This window comes from Apodemus sylvaticus, chromosome 4, assembly GCF_947179515.1.
Source record: "Apodemus sylvaticus chromosome 4, mApoSyl1.1, whole genome shotgun sequence".
Classification (NCBI taxonomy): Eukaryota; Metazoa; Chordata; class Mammalia; order Rodentia; family Muridae; genus Apodemus; species Apodemus sylvaticus.
In genome coordinates, this window is record NC_067475.1 from 163,552,972 (window position 1) to 163,566,132 (window position 13,161).

Sequence of the window (13,161 nt, forward strand, 5' to 3'; positions counted from 1 at the left end):
TAAAAAAGAAAAAAGTAAAGACGCATGCCCCTTCTCACGCGCTGCTGTCTGTCAGGCCTTCCCCAGCTCATCCAGATGCACAGCCCCTGTGCCCAGCCCTGCGCCCACTGAGCCGCTCGCTGCCTGTGCCAAGCAGGCACTCTGGCTCCTGCCTTCCTCTGTTTTCCACTGGAACTCACTACGTCCACCTCCAGAAGCACACATGCAGCGATGGGCCTCAGATGTCAGTTTGCCCGGAGATGGGAGTTTTGCCTCTGGCTAGATGAACTATTAGACTTTTTAATGCTTAAAACTTTAAGTATTGTGATGGTCCAGAAGAGATGAGCCTGGCGTAGACAGTTTATCTTTCTCGTCCAGTCAAGCACAGTGAGTGAAGCATTTGACTCCTCAGCTCTTGGGGGTGAAGAGCAGTTCTTACCCAGCTATTGGTGGACTTAGTGTGCATGCTTTAGCCACAGAGGAATGGGTAAAATAAGGCTTTCCTGAGCCCTCCCACGTCCAGGCACACCCACCCATGAAGGTCCAAATTCTCTGCTGTGCAGAGCCCTCTGACACTCAGGATCATTCACATCAAATACCAAATTTTCTTGTTCCAACTTCATATGATTCCTTCTAAAACAAAACACAGTCTGGTTACATAGCACGTGTACATTAGGATGTGACTGTTATTTGTGTCACTAGAGTGACTACCCTACCGAGGTTCATGTCTACCCTATTGCGGGGAGGACTAGTGGTGAGCCCTGCAGGTGGAGACCTAGCTTACCCCAAGCCCAGTCGACGTCCTACCAGAGAGCCTCCATGCTTGCCTTGTCTTCGGCACAGGGGGCCTGGGGTATGACAACCACTCCTGAGACGCCAGGTGCAGGAGAAGGGACTGAGGTTGCTTCTTTCTTCCCATGTACAGGCAAAAGGGCTAGATGCTCTCGCCCAGTTCTATAGAACCGGGGTGGGACCTCCATCTGGAGTTTGCTACTGTGATTTCGGGGAATGCCATGGCTTAGTCGCGATCCTTAACATAATCATGAGATCAGTGGTAGCCAAGCACTGTATCACAACGCCTGTGGCGTTTGCTGGTCCGTCACATGAGCAGTGTAGCATCCCACATCACGAGGACGAGATTGGTACCGTGCGATGTTCAGAGAGGTGCTGGAGAAATAGCTCGGTTGTTAAGAGCATTTGCTGCCCTTCTAGATGATCTGAATATGGTCCCCAGCATCCGAGTCACGCTGCTGGCAACCTCCTAATAACTCCAGCCCCAGAGGCTCTGACTCCCTCTGAACTTCTGCACTCACATGCATACTCCCACACATAAATTTATACATATACACCTAATTAAAAATTAAATATTTGTAAGACTCTGAAAGAGACCAACCACATTGACATATTACAATATATTACGATGATCTATTATAAATCTGAAAGCACTTTATATATTAGACTATCACAGGTATGAAGGAAACAACATATATTCAGTGGATAGAGTTTGCTCCTATTCAACAATAGGGCAACTGTGTCACCTGTATCCAAGAGTCATAAAAGTTAATAGTTCAAATCCACAGAGCCTGGGGGCATTGGGGTTCTCCTATCTATGAGTTCACCCAATAGTCATTCTGTGCTTGTAGGGCCTACTTCCATAAGAAAGTCTGTGCTTGCTGGGCAGTGTGGCGCACGCCTATAATCCCAGCACTTGGGAGGCAGAGGCAGGCATATTTCTGAGTTCAAGGCCAGCCTGGTCTACAGAGTGAGTTCCAGGACAGCCAGGGCTATATATAGAAACCCTGTCTTGAAAAACCAAAAAAAATTAAAAAAAAGAAAGTCTGCGCTTTTAGAGCCTATTTCTGTCTATGCATGGTAGTCATACAGGCCTGCTCACTGCTTCCCTGCTGCTCCGAAACCGTCTGGGCTGCTCTGCAGAACACTAGTGCTTCGCATCTTTACCACGCTGTTCCACTTCTGCCTAGCTGCTCTGTCTCACCTTACACACAGACACACAGCCAAACCCACGCAAGGAAAGCTTGGGGCTACATCCGTAGCCAACAACTAGAGGTTTCTTTGTTCTAAGCCACGGCATAACCCAGACCCACTTTGACGCCCGCTCTCCTTTACCAGAGTTGTCACGCGTGTGCGTGGGCCTCATGCTCTGGAAGGGCAGCTCCTGGGCCTCTGACTTAGTGCCTGTGTTCCAGCCACGAGGGACATATAAGAACACTGGTGAACACAGCTCGGTCTACCCATGTGGGCCTCCAGGATGCTCTCCTGGGCAGATGGCGGCTGCAGGAGGCTGGGAGCCTTAATGAGAAGCAGGAAAACTAGGGAGCGTCTAGGCCACAAGCAATGTGGAGTCAGACACATCCAGGCCTTTATATCCAAGGGTTCCGCACAAGAGTTCAACCAACCACAGGCTGGAAATATCTGAAGTGGGGGAGTCATTTTGGTACTGACAGTGCATAGAACTTTTTCTCTTTATTCAGATAATATCTACATTAGATACTAGCTACTGTAAATAATTTTGAGGTGGTTTGAAGTATCCCAGAAGATGTGTGTAGGTCACCTGCAGATATGACATGACTTTATAGAAGGGACAGAAGTATGCGAATCTGTGTGCCTAAGGCGTCCCTAGAACCCGCCCCTCAGTGGTTCAGAGGAACAGTTATATTCGCTGAACAAGTTCCTGTCAGATACTTGCTGTCCCAATGGGGACTGCGGTGAACACATGGGGACATAACAGATTCCACTAGTATAAACTTTTAAGCTGCTGAGCCTCAAGAAGTCCCATCCAAGACTTTCCTCAGGGGTGCAGGCTAGTGAGAGGGGTGGCCTTCTCACTGTGGCCATCATAGTGCTACATTACCAAGTGAGCTACATGGTTTTAAATGCATAAACAATTTACTTATGCAGATACACTCTCTGCTTTCAATCAACCATTCCCTGGCCCAAGCCAAAAGCACAGAAGCGGCATTTTGAAGACAGTCACAGACAGCTGTTGGCTCTCGGGGCTTTGAACGTTGTTTAGAATATGTGCATTCTCAGAATCGCCAACTATCAATGGCTATCAATTACATAACAGTCATCCAACACATGAGACAAAATGGACGACCATTTAATATAGAAATGCTTTGTACATAGCAAGGACTTAATAAGTGGGGGAAATGAATGCTTCTAAATGAAATAAATCACAGCACTGGTCATCTATGCTATTGAAGGCACACAGAGTAAATGGAATGAGGTCACAAGGAAATGTGTGTCACTAGCACAGGAGAGAGGCTAGGCTGGCAGTGGGATATAACACCCTTCCAAGAGTGGAGGCTGGGTGTCCTCTAGCTACATCTGCGCAGCAGGTAGCTGTAGTTTTAAAGAGGAAGGAGAGAGCGACATGCTCAGAGTAGAAGCAGGCCCCTTCTGCCTCCACCCCATCGCCCTGCCAGCCTGCTGGTGCTTTCCACTCAAGTAACTGCTGCTTCTTGCATACAATGCATCACTTTAACTTGATTCCAGGTGAATATCGCTGGGCCGGCAGAACAGAAGCCCCTGAGAACCCAGCACTATCAAGTATGGGCACACGGGGACCAGTGAATGTCCTCTGTGAACAGTGCTCTCCAAGCATCAAGACACTGGTCTAATGGCTGACTCCTGAGTCTCCTAAGATTGTTCCCCCAAAAGATGCTACGCCCTGGGACCTGGAAACAATCAGCTGTTCTCACCACAAGTAAAAGTTACACACTGGCCATAAGCCCGAGACCAAATCCTTCAGGCAGCCCGGGGTCAGCAGGCCTGGCCTCACCTCTTTTAATGCCACTAAAGCCCGTGGTGTGCAGTCCATTCATTTCCTTGACCGCACTGTCATGCCAAGGTCAACACAAGAAAACAGGCCAAGTTGGGTATTGTAATATAGCTCATTGCTGGCCCTGTTTGCAATGGCTAGAGCTGCGCAGAGCCGACTGCGCACATGCAGCTGGTAGTAAGGAACAACCCCACTCAGATAAGATTAAGCACACACGACTAGGGAGTTGGCCAGAAGGACGAACGCCTTTGGAGGAACCAAAGTCAGACAGTATCGCCAGGCCACATGCCTGGACAGGGGTAAGACCTTGGGAAACAAACCGGCTTCCAGCACTGTCTTCCATGGCTTTGGGCTTTCCAGCCTGATTGGCCTTCAGATCAGGACACCTGCTGCCAAGAGACAAGCTAAAGATCTCCCGCACTCCAAGAGCCCTCCTTTACCTCATCTGGAGGTGCAGTCCGATTTCCCGCAGGAATCGGGGCCAACGCCCAGCCACACTGTAACTCCTTTCTTAGGCTGTTGACTCAGGCACCTGAAGCCCTCAGTGGCCAGGGTGATGTCTTAGCTTCCGGTCCAATGGGATGTTTGTTGTGTCTCTTGCCAGAAGCACTTTCTGCTCTGAGTCAGGGCTTCTAAGTCAGCCACAAAGCCAGAGGACAGGAAGCCAAACATTTGATTATGGCATAGTAGCATGTCTTTTAATTCCACACTCAGGAGGCTAGCCTGATCTACATAGTGAGTTCCAGGACAACCTGGGCTGCGCAGAGAGACACTGTCTTGAAAACTTATACTAGCAACAACAACAGTAATAATAGCAGCTAATGGGTCAGTAGAGTGAGAGTGATTGGTAGGTACCATTCCCATTTCCACCTCTTGAGTCCTAAACCTGTGAATCCTGGCTCCTGCAGAAACCATATTCTGCATTGATTCAGAGCACACCCAGCCTTCTGCACAGCTCTGCCCAAGCCTGCAGGCTGTCGCCACCTAGTTGGCATAGAAACTGTATTATAGAAAGGTCACTCCACTGTTCTGCCAACCAACTGCTTGAGGCCAGTGGGAGCACGGCAAGAGCAGTGAGTCCCATGACCTGAGCTCAGTGCTGTTCTCACTGGCTGAGCAGTCCTGTCAGGAGCAACGCCGCCCGCGTAGACTACTGTGACATCGGATAAAGCATTCAACGAGTCCCCCGGCGGCAATCCTGGTGGAAGCATTGGGTGAGGAAAAGCAAATCTATAACCAAGCATGGTCCTTTCCATGATGGAGATAGTCCGATGCATTCCGTTTACTATGACGTCACTGGCTGGTGACTCCATAGATAATGATGCTTTAGGAGCTCTGCGCTGGCAGATCTGGCACTCAGCAACAGCCACAGCCAGGCCAGCCTTGGTGTGCAGAAGTAATTTATTTCCTTTTCTCAAATAAGCAAACATTTTAACAAAGAGGCCCATGATGGTTGCTACCTCCTGCTTATTTGGTCCAGTCATCATAAGATAATCAATAGTAAGGCCCTGTGTTAGACCTTGTGGAAGAAGCAGGTGATCCAGACCCTGAGAACTCAGTAATGACACAGTAGTAGAGACGTAATAGCTATCTTAGTGAGGCCAGCAGAGTGATGCGCCTACACCACATCCACCCTCCAGGCCCACCCTGGCCTGCACACTTTGCTCCGGCCCAGCGTGCTGAGCCCACCCTGGGAACACTAAGCCCGCTGCCTTCCTGCATCCTAACCCTCAGACTGAGCCTGTACCCCATACCCAGGGCTCCAGCTCAGTCTGAAGACCTTTGCCTGTGGTTCCCAACCTCCATGATACACACAGTCTAAAAGAATTCATATCCACCAAGCCAGCCCCACAGAGAAAAACGATAAGCAATACTTGAGACAGAAGAGAGGCGTTGAGCATGGCCAAGAGACTCTAGAAAGAAAATGAGTGGAACTATAATTACTAAACCACGGAACACAAACCACAACACTAACTACGCAGGCTTCTCAATAATAACGTTAAATATTAAAGGCCTCAGTTGTCCACTCGAAAGTCAAAGGCTGAATAAACAGGTTAAGTTTATCTTACTGGTGATGTCTACAAGGAACTCAGCTGTAAAGGTTGGCAGCTTCCTAAGTCGGCAGTTCTTAACCTGCGGGTCACGGTGCCTTTGAAGTTGAATGATGCTCTCACAGGAGTCGCCTAAGACCATTAGAAAGCACAGATATTTCTATTATAATTCATACCAGTAGCAAAATATAGCTCTATAGTAGCAACAAACATAATTTTATGGTTGGAGGTATTAAGGGAGGTATTAAGAAGGTTTGAGAGCCACTGTCTTAAGTAAAAACATGAAGAAAAAGTATTCTAAGCAAACAGGAAGAGGAGGCAAGCAGGCACTGCTATCCTAACCGTGACAAAACAGACCAAACTAAAACTAATCTAAAGAGTTACATATGATACTTCATTCTGATCAAGGGGACAATTAACAATGAAGAATCCTAGGCATCCGTGTCCATGCATGTGCGTGTGTGTATATATATATCCAATTTTATAAAAAGTACACTACTGGAACTAAAGATACAGATCTGCATCAACCCAGTAATAGTAGATGACTTCAATACCCCACTTTCTCTAATAGATCATTTGGACAAAAGTAGGCAAGCATTAGAATTAAATGACATCATACATGAAATGGACCAAGCAGAAAGGAACAAAATATCCACCCAAACACCAAAAATATATATTCTACCAATGGCCTAGGAATGTCTCTGAAAATGGACTACATCCTGGAACACAAAACAAGTCTTAACAAATTCATAACATTACAATAATTTCATGGAATCACACATGATCTGACCCTCCAAACTGCCTTCCTCCCATCCATCACCATCCCAGCCCCCAGCTGTGTCAGGCATCCCCTGGGAACCCACAGCACAGTCCAGGGAGACAGGGAGACCAACTTCTCCCTTTACTCCTCCCTCCTTCTCTCTAGCCCCAATCCCCTGCTGTCACCCTGCTCTGGGCCTGTCCAGACCTCTTCTCATTCTCTGTCCCCATTCCTAGAGGATAAGCAGGTCTTGGTAGAACACCGGCTTTCCTTCTCCTGTGACTCCTTCAGTCACCCAGCCTCCTAGCCCGTCCCCATCCCTGCATGTCAGCTCCTGACCCCTTCAGCCACACACATCATAATCCTAGAATTTCCTACCAAGCAACACGCACACCATTCCCTCCATTAAATTACAACAGAACCAGAGAGAGCAACAGAAACTAAGGAACAAAACATCAACATCCCCAAAAAAGACAAGACCAGATATCATATATGGAATTACAGTCTTTCCAAGCCCAGATGACTAGACACCAGTGCAAACACACAAGCAGGACACAGGCAGGACAGTACATCTCCACCAGAGCCTAACACACAATCAGGACACAGGCAGGACAGTGCACCTCCACCAGAGCCTAACACACAATCAGGACACAGGCAGGACAGTGCACCTCCACCAGAGCCTAACACACAATCAGGACACAGGCAGGACAGTGCACCTCCACCGGAGCCTAACACACAATCAGGATACAGGCAGGACAGTGCACCTCCACCGGAGCCTAACACACAATCAGGACACAGGCAGGACAGTGCACCTCCACCGGAGCCTAACAACCCTACCAGAGAGTCGCAACACAGCTGAAAAACAAAGACCTTAAAGTAGCCTTTATGAATAGCACAGGAGCCCTTAAAGAAAAAAATAATAAATCCCTCAAAGAAATCTATGAAAACACAAATAAACAGTGGAAGAAAATAAATGAAACGGTTCAAGTCCTGAATGTAGAAATAGGCTCAACAATGAAAACCTAAAGAGATGGAAATCTAAAAATGAAAATTTGAGGAACTTACGCAGCACTCTCAGGGGCAAGCCTCAGCAACAGACTATAGAAGACAGAAGAGAGAGTCTCAGATATTAAAGACCTGATAGAAGATTTTAACCAAAAGTGGATATTTTGGTCAAAAAAAATATTAAATCTGGAAAAAAAATCTGGCCCAAAACATCCAGGAAATCTGGGTTATAAAAAGATTAACTCTAAGAACACCAGACACCCAAGAAGGAAGACAAACCTGTGTCCAAGACACAGGAACTATTTTTAAATAAAAATGTCCGACATAAAGAAGATGCCTCTTAAGGTGCAAGAACTATGCAGAACACTAGACAGACTGGATCAAAAAAAAAGAAATCCCCCCAAAAAAGAAAAGAAAAGAAATTCCCCTTGGAACATAATAATCAAAATACTAAACATAAAGAACAAAAAAACAACATCACAAGCCAGAAGGGGGGAAGAGTGAGTAACGGATAAAGTCAGACTCACGGGAAAACATCGGGCTTTTCAACCGACTCCAGAAGGGCCGGGACTGATAGTCTACAAACTAAAAGAATACAGGTGCCAGCCCAGACTACCATACCAGCAAAACTTTCAATTGCAATAAATGGAAAAGTAGGATATTCTATGATAAAGGACAAATTAAAGCACGATCTATCTACAAATCGAGCCCTACTGAAGTCGCTAGAAGGAAAACTCCAGCCTAAAGAGGGTAACCGCATCCGAGAAAAGGAAAGGAATAAATAATTCCATGCCAGGAAATCAAACACACACACACACACACACACAGAAGCAGAGTCCTACAGCCAAATGTAGGTGGAGGTTGGGGAGACTTGCAGAGGAGGGAGAGGATAGACTGCGGAACCAGAGGGTTCAGGGATACCACGAGATCAAGTGACTGGGACTCATGGGGACTCGCAAAGATCAGGGGTCGTGGAGGGCTCTGACCTAGGTCCTCTGCGTATCCTTGATGGCTGTGTATCTCCGTGCACTTGTAGGAATCCTAACAGTGAGAACGGGGACTGTCCCTGACCCTTTTTGCCTTCTTGTGGGGCCCTTTCTTCTCCTACCGGGTTGCCTTGTCCACTGCAGGCTGATAAATCAATGCAACAAAACAGAAGACCCAAACATGAATAAGCGTAACTAAAGCCTCTTGATATTTGACAAAAATGCCAAAACACTCCCTGGAGCAAAGACAGCTTCTTCAGTGAATGATGCCACGAGAACTGGTGTCTGCATGTAGGGGAGTGGAAGAGGACCTGCATCTGTCGCTCTGCGTGGACCTGCATCTGTCGCTCTGCGTGGACCTGCGTCTGTCGCTCTGCGTGGACCTGCGTCTGTCGCTCTGCGTGGACCTGCGTCTGTCGCTCTGCGTGGACCTGCATCTGTCGCTCTGCATGGACCTGCATCTGTTGCTCTGTGTGGACCTGCATCTGTCGCTCTGCGTGGACCTGCGTCTGTCGCTCTGCGTGGACCTGCGTCTGTCGCTCTGTGTGGACCTGCGTCTGTCGCTCTGCGTGGACCTGCGTCTGTCACTCTGCATAGTCACACTCACCTCCAGCTGAGTCGGGGCCCCAGTGTGAGCCTGAAACCCTGGGAGGCATGGCAGTGCCTGCAAGAGTCACTGAGTTGAAGAGAATTCTTCCCAGCTGTATATTAGAGGACGGATTGCTATCCAGAATACATAAAGAACTCAGAAGAGCTAACAGTCAAGAAATAAACAACCTAATGTAAAAAACCTAATGAAAAAGATTTATGCATCTGGACAGATCTCAAGAGAAAAATAACAATGACTAAGACACATCTCAAAAACTGTTCATTTCCAAAGCAATTAGGAAAATGCAAATTAAGACAGCATTGAGCTTGCCTCATTCCAGTTGGAACTGGCTGAGGTCAAGAATCCAGCTGACAACAAATACTGGCAAGACTGAGAGAGAACCCCCCACTCCAAAAACCTCCACAGCTCCTGACTGTGCCAAACCAACACGTTTATATATGCAACAATGATTAAAGGAAAGGAAGCTATGGATTTGGGGGAGGGGAATGGGAGAGATGGAGGAACCAGGGGGAGGGCTGAAATTATGTATTTTAATTATTTCTTTTCATTAGTAAAAAGAACCGAATCATCATACATTTTACAAAATCATCCGTCATTCTCCAGAATCCATCTGTTTTCTTCAGAGGACAAACAGGAAAATGCCTTGGGAACCGCTACCTCAGCCCCGCGTCTTTCAAGTCCCTGATGGTGGCACTAATTTCTGCAATCCCTCTAGGCATGCCTTATTGGTTTTTTGTTCACTACTTTCCCTGGCAACTCCAGTGGCTTCTGTGTGTCTTTTCCGACCATGAGAGTCTTCACTCCATAGATCAGGGAACCAGTATGGAGAGTCTCCCAACCTAGACACACACCTATTACAACTGTGAATTCTTGGTCTAGAGAAATCAGACAAGATGTACTGAAGGACCTATTGGCACAGATTTTAGTTAGCGCTCCATCAATCACCTGACTGCCACAGTTTCTAGTTTGCCTGGAGGGCCACGCATGCTGTTTATGACTCCTGGAATCAGTGTCAATTCGGAGAGAGTGTCCTCTAGGCCACAAACATCTTACCATTTCTTTTTGTCCAGTGTACAGTTACCCTGGTAAAAAGATGATAAGTTATATCTTACTTTTCTATTGCTGTCAAATGACTCAATAACCAAGGCAACTCATAAAAGAAAGCATTTGATTAGGGGCTTGCTCACAGTTTAGAGGGTCGCATGGCCTTTGCGGCAGGGAGCCCGGCAGGAAGCAAGCAGGCACTGAACTGTAGCTGAGAGCTTCCGTCTTAACCACAAATCAGAGGCAGATGGAGAGACTGGGCTGTGGTCAGGGGAGCACACAGCCAGGCACACTGGCACCCAGGTCCAAGGCAGCTTTGGTACAGTCCCACAGTAACTAAAATCCTCCCCGGTGCAGCATCTCTGTGACCCCTGTCACAAGGGCCTGGCTTTCTTACACGTGGCCTATAGCACAGCTCATGTAATAACTAAGCCTGTGTCCTTGTAAGGAAGCAGAACATCCTGCTCCTTTATGAACGTTTAAGGGTAGACTCCATGGGCTGGAGAGATGGCTCGGTGGTTAAGAGTGCTGACTGCTCTTTCGAAGGTCATGAGTTCAAATCCCAGCAACCACATGGTGACTCACAACCATCTGTGATGAGATCTGATGCCCTCTTCTGGGGTGTCTGAAGACAGCTACATCGAGTGGGCGTGGCTGGAGTGAGAAGAAAAAGTGTCTGGAGACAGCTTCAGTGTACTTACATATTCTAAATTAATAAATCTTAAGAGAGAGAGAGTAGACTCCATTTTGTCTGGCAAGACTGAAGCCTTCTGCTTCCAATGCCTACTGCGACTCGCTCACCTGAAGACTGCAGCTTATCTTCCTCCCGGAGCCTCCCTTATCTCTCCTCCTCCACAAGGTCTCCTCTCACAGATCTATTCCTCCTGCTATCAGGGAAGGAAGGGCACAGCTTCTGGACTCTTACACAGTGCAAGAAGAAGCTGACGGCAAAGCCACGGTGGTACTCCACCTTTGAGCTTCTGGGTGTCTCCACCAACATGAAGCACGGGGATACCAGGCAGCCCCACCTCAGAGAAGCCCGTCCTCTGACCTGTACGCAGATCCACTGCCCCGGGGCCATAGCTTTCTACTCAGTGAGGCTAGTTATGTGATGTGTCTCCCGGCATTCTCCCACTCTTAAAACTCATTCCAACATGCAGCCACTTCTACGAATGAGAAGATCAAGTTGTTAGGATAGCACAGGTCTCACGAGACACTGGGTGACTTCACTTCTAACTGCTGAGACTTGAGTCCGGTTATAGGGTCTCGAGGCACAGTTGAGTGGTACGGGCAGGTCCTGGGGTGGTATCACCTTTAATCTCTTAGGAAAGGTCATTGCTGGATCCATAGATGATATAGAATCGGTTCCTTCTGGCAGGGGAAGAGAGGAGTGAGTTTGGGGATACATCCAGTACCCCTAAGGTGAGCAAATTTTTTCTCAGGTGAACTAAACTCATCAGACTCTTATAGCTTGGGATCGTGTGCCCCATCAAGGCCCTCCAGAATATCTCCATCCCTTACAGAATCACACTCTTTCTAATCACGTCTTCACTCTAACTCCAGACAGCCTTAAAGGCAGAGACTTACACTTATATTGGAAGTCTTATGATGAGCTTGGTGTCAGCAACTTCAGCCTTATGGCTGCAGGAGTCACTCTGTCTGAGGACACACTCAGGAGCCATGATGGTGGCGTTCTAGTCTTCAGTGGTTAATCTGTGCCCGGTGCTCACTCTGCGTGTGCCGCTTACCAGGGGCCACCAAGGTCCTGAGTCGGTGCAGCACCATCATGTAAATAGCTTAATGAACGTGCCTTAAGCACTGGAGCAGAGGCCATTAGCTAAGTTGCAGAGATCTAAGTATATATTCCTTACAAAATTGTTTTATTTTTCATTTCTGCACTACACAAGTAATTAAAAGTAAAACAAAAACAAAATCACTAACAATTACAACATACAAACTTAACCACTGATATAGATATATTACATTTAACTATTGCCATGCATATTTATCACATATCTGTGATCACACTGCATATATAATTCAGCATATTGCTTTTAATCACTTAGCACGATAGCATATGCATCTCCCCATATCATTAAATATTTCCTAACGCCTACATGTGAATAGCCGTGTACAGCACACGCGTAGTGGTTTCCTTAAGTATTGTATTTGAAAAATGTATGCTATTTCCAAATTTATACTCTCCCTTCCTCCTTCCCTTCCCTTCCCTCCCCCTCCCTCCCCGCCCCCCTCCTGAGATAGTCCTCACATCGTGCCCCTGGCTGGCCTAGAACTTGCTGTGTAGAGCAGGCAGACCTCAGACTCACTGAGATCCTGCTGCTTCTGCTTTTCAAGTTCCGGGGTTAAAGACACACTACCTTAGGTGGCCCAAGCTGACACTCTTAAATTGCTCTTACAGATTGCTAACTTGCTACTCATAAGATGTGACTCATTTCCTCTTGGCCATAAACTGAGTTGCATTTTCTCTTGGTGTGTAGCAGGGAGTGACTTCTGTACAAATGGCTACACTCTTTCCTCAAATGGGCCCTAAATTGGTAACTGTTTCAAAAGAAGCATAGCATTCTTGTTTTCAGTTTCACTTCTTGGATGTGATGTGAAGTAAGGATGACAGGTCCCTGTGAGTGGTCCACATTTTGCCACTCACTCTCCACATCCTTTGCCTGTCTCAGGAGGACTTCCTCTTGCCTGCCTGTTAGCACAGGATCTTTATGATCTGGGCTTTGACTTCCTGTTGGGTTTACTGTGGCTGTTTTCCCAATTTTTACTTCAAATGCTAGATATTTGTCTGTAAATTTCAAAACCTTCATATGATCAAATGTACCCTTAAACCTCACATCTGGGAGTTTAAATAGAATTCTCAGGGCCTCACTGTAGAAGAATTCCCCATAATTATCTGATTGGCT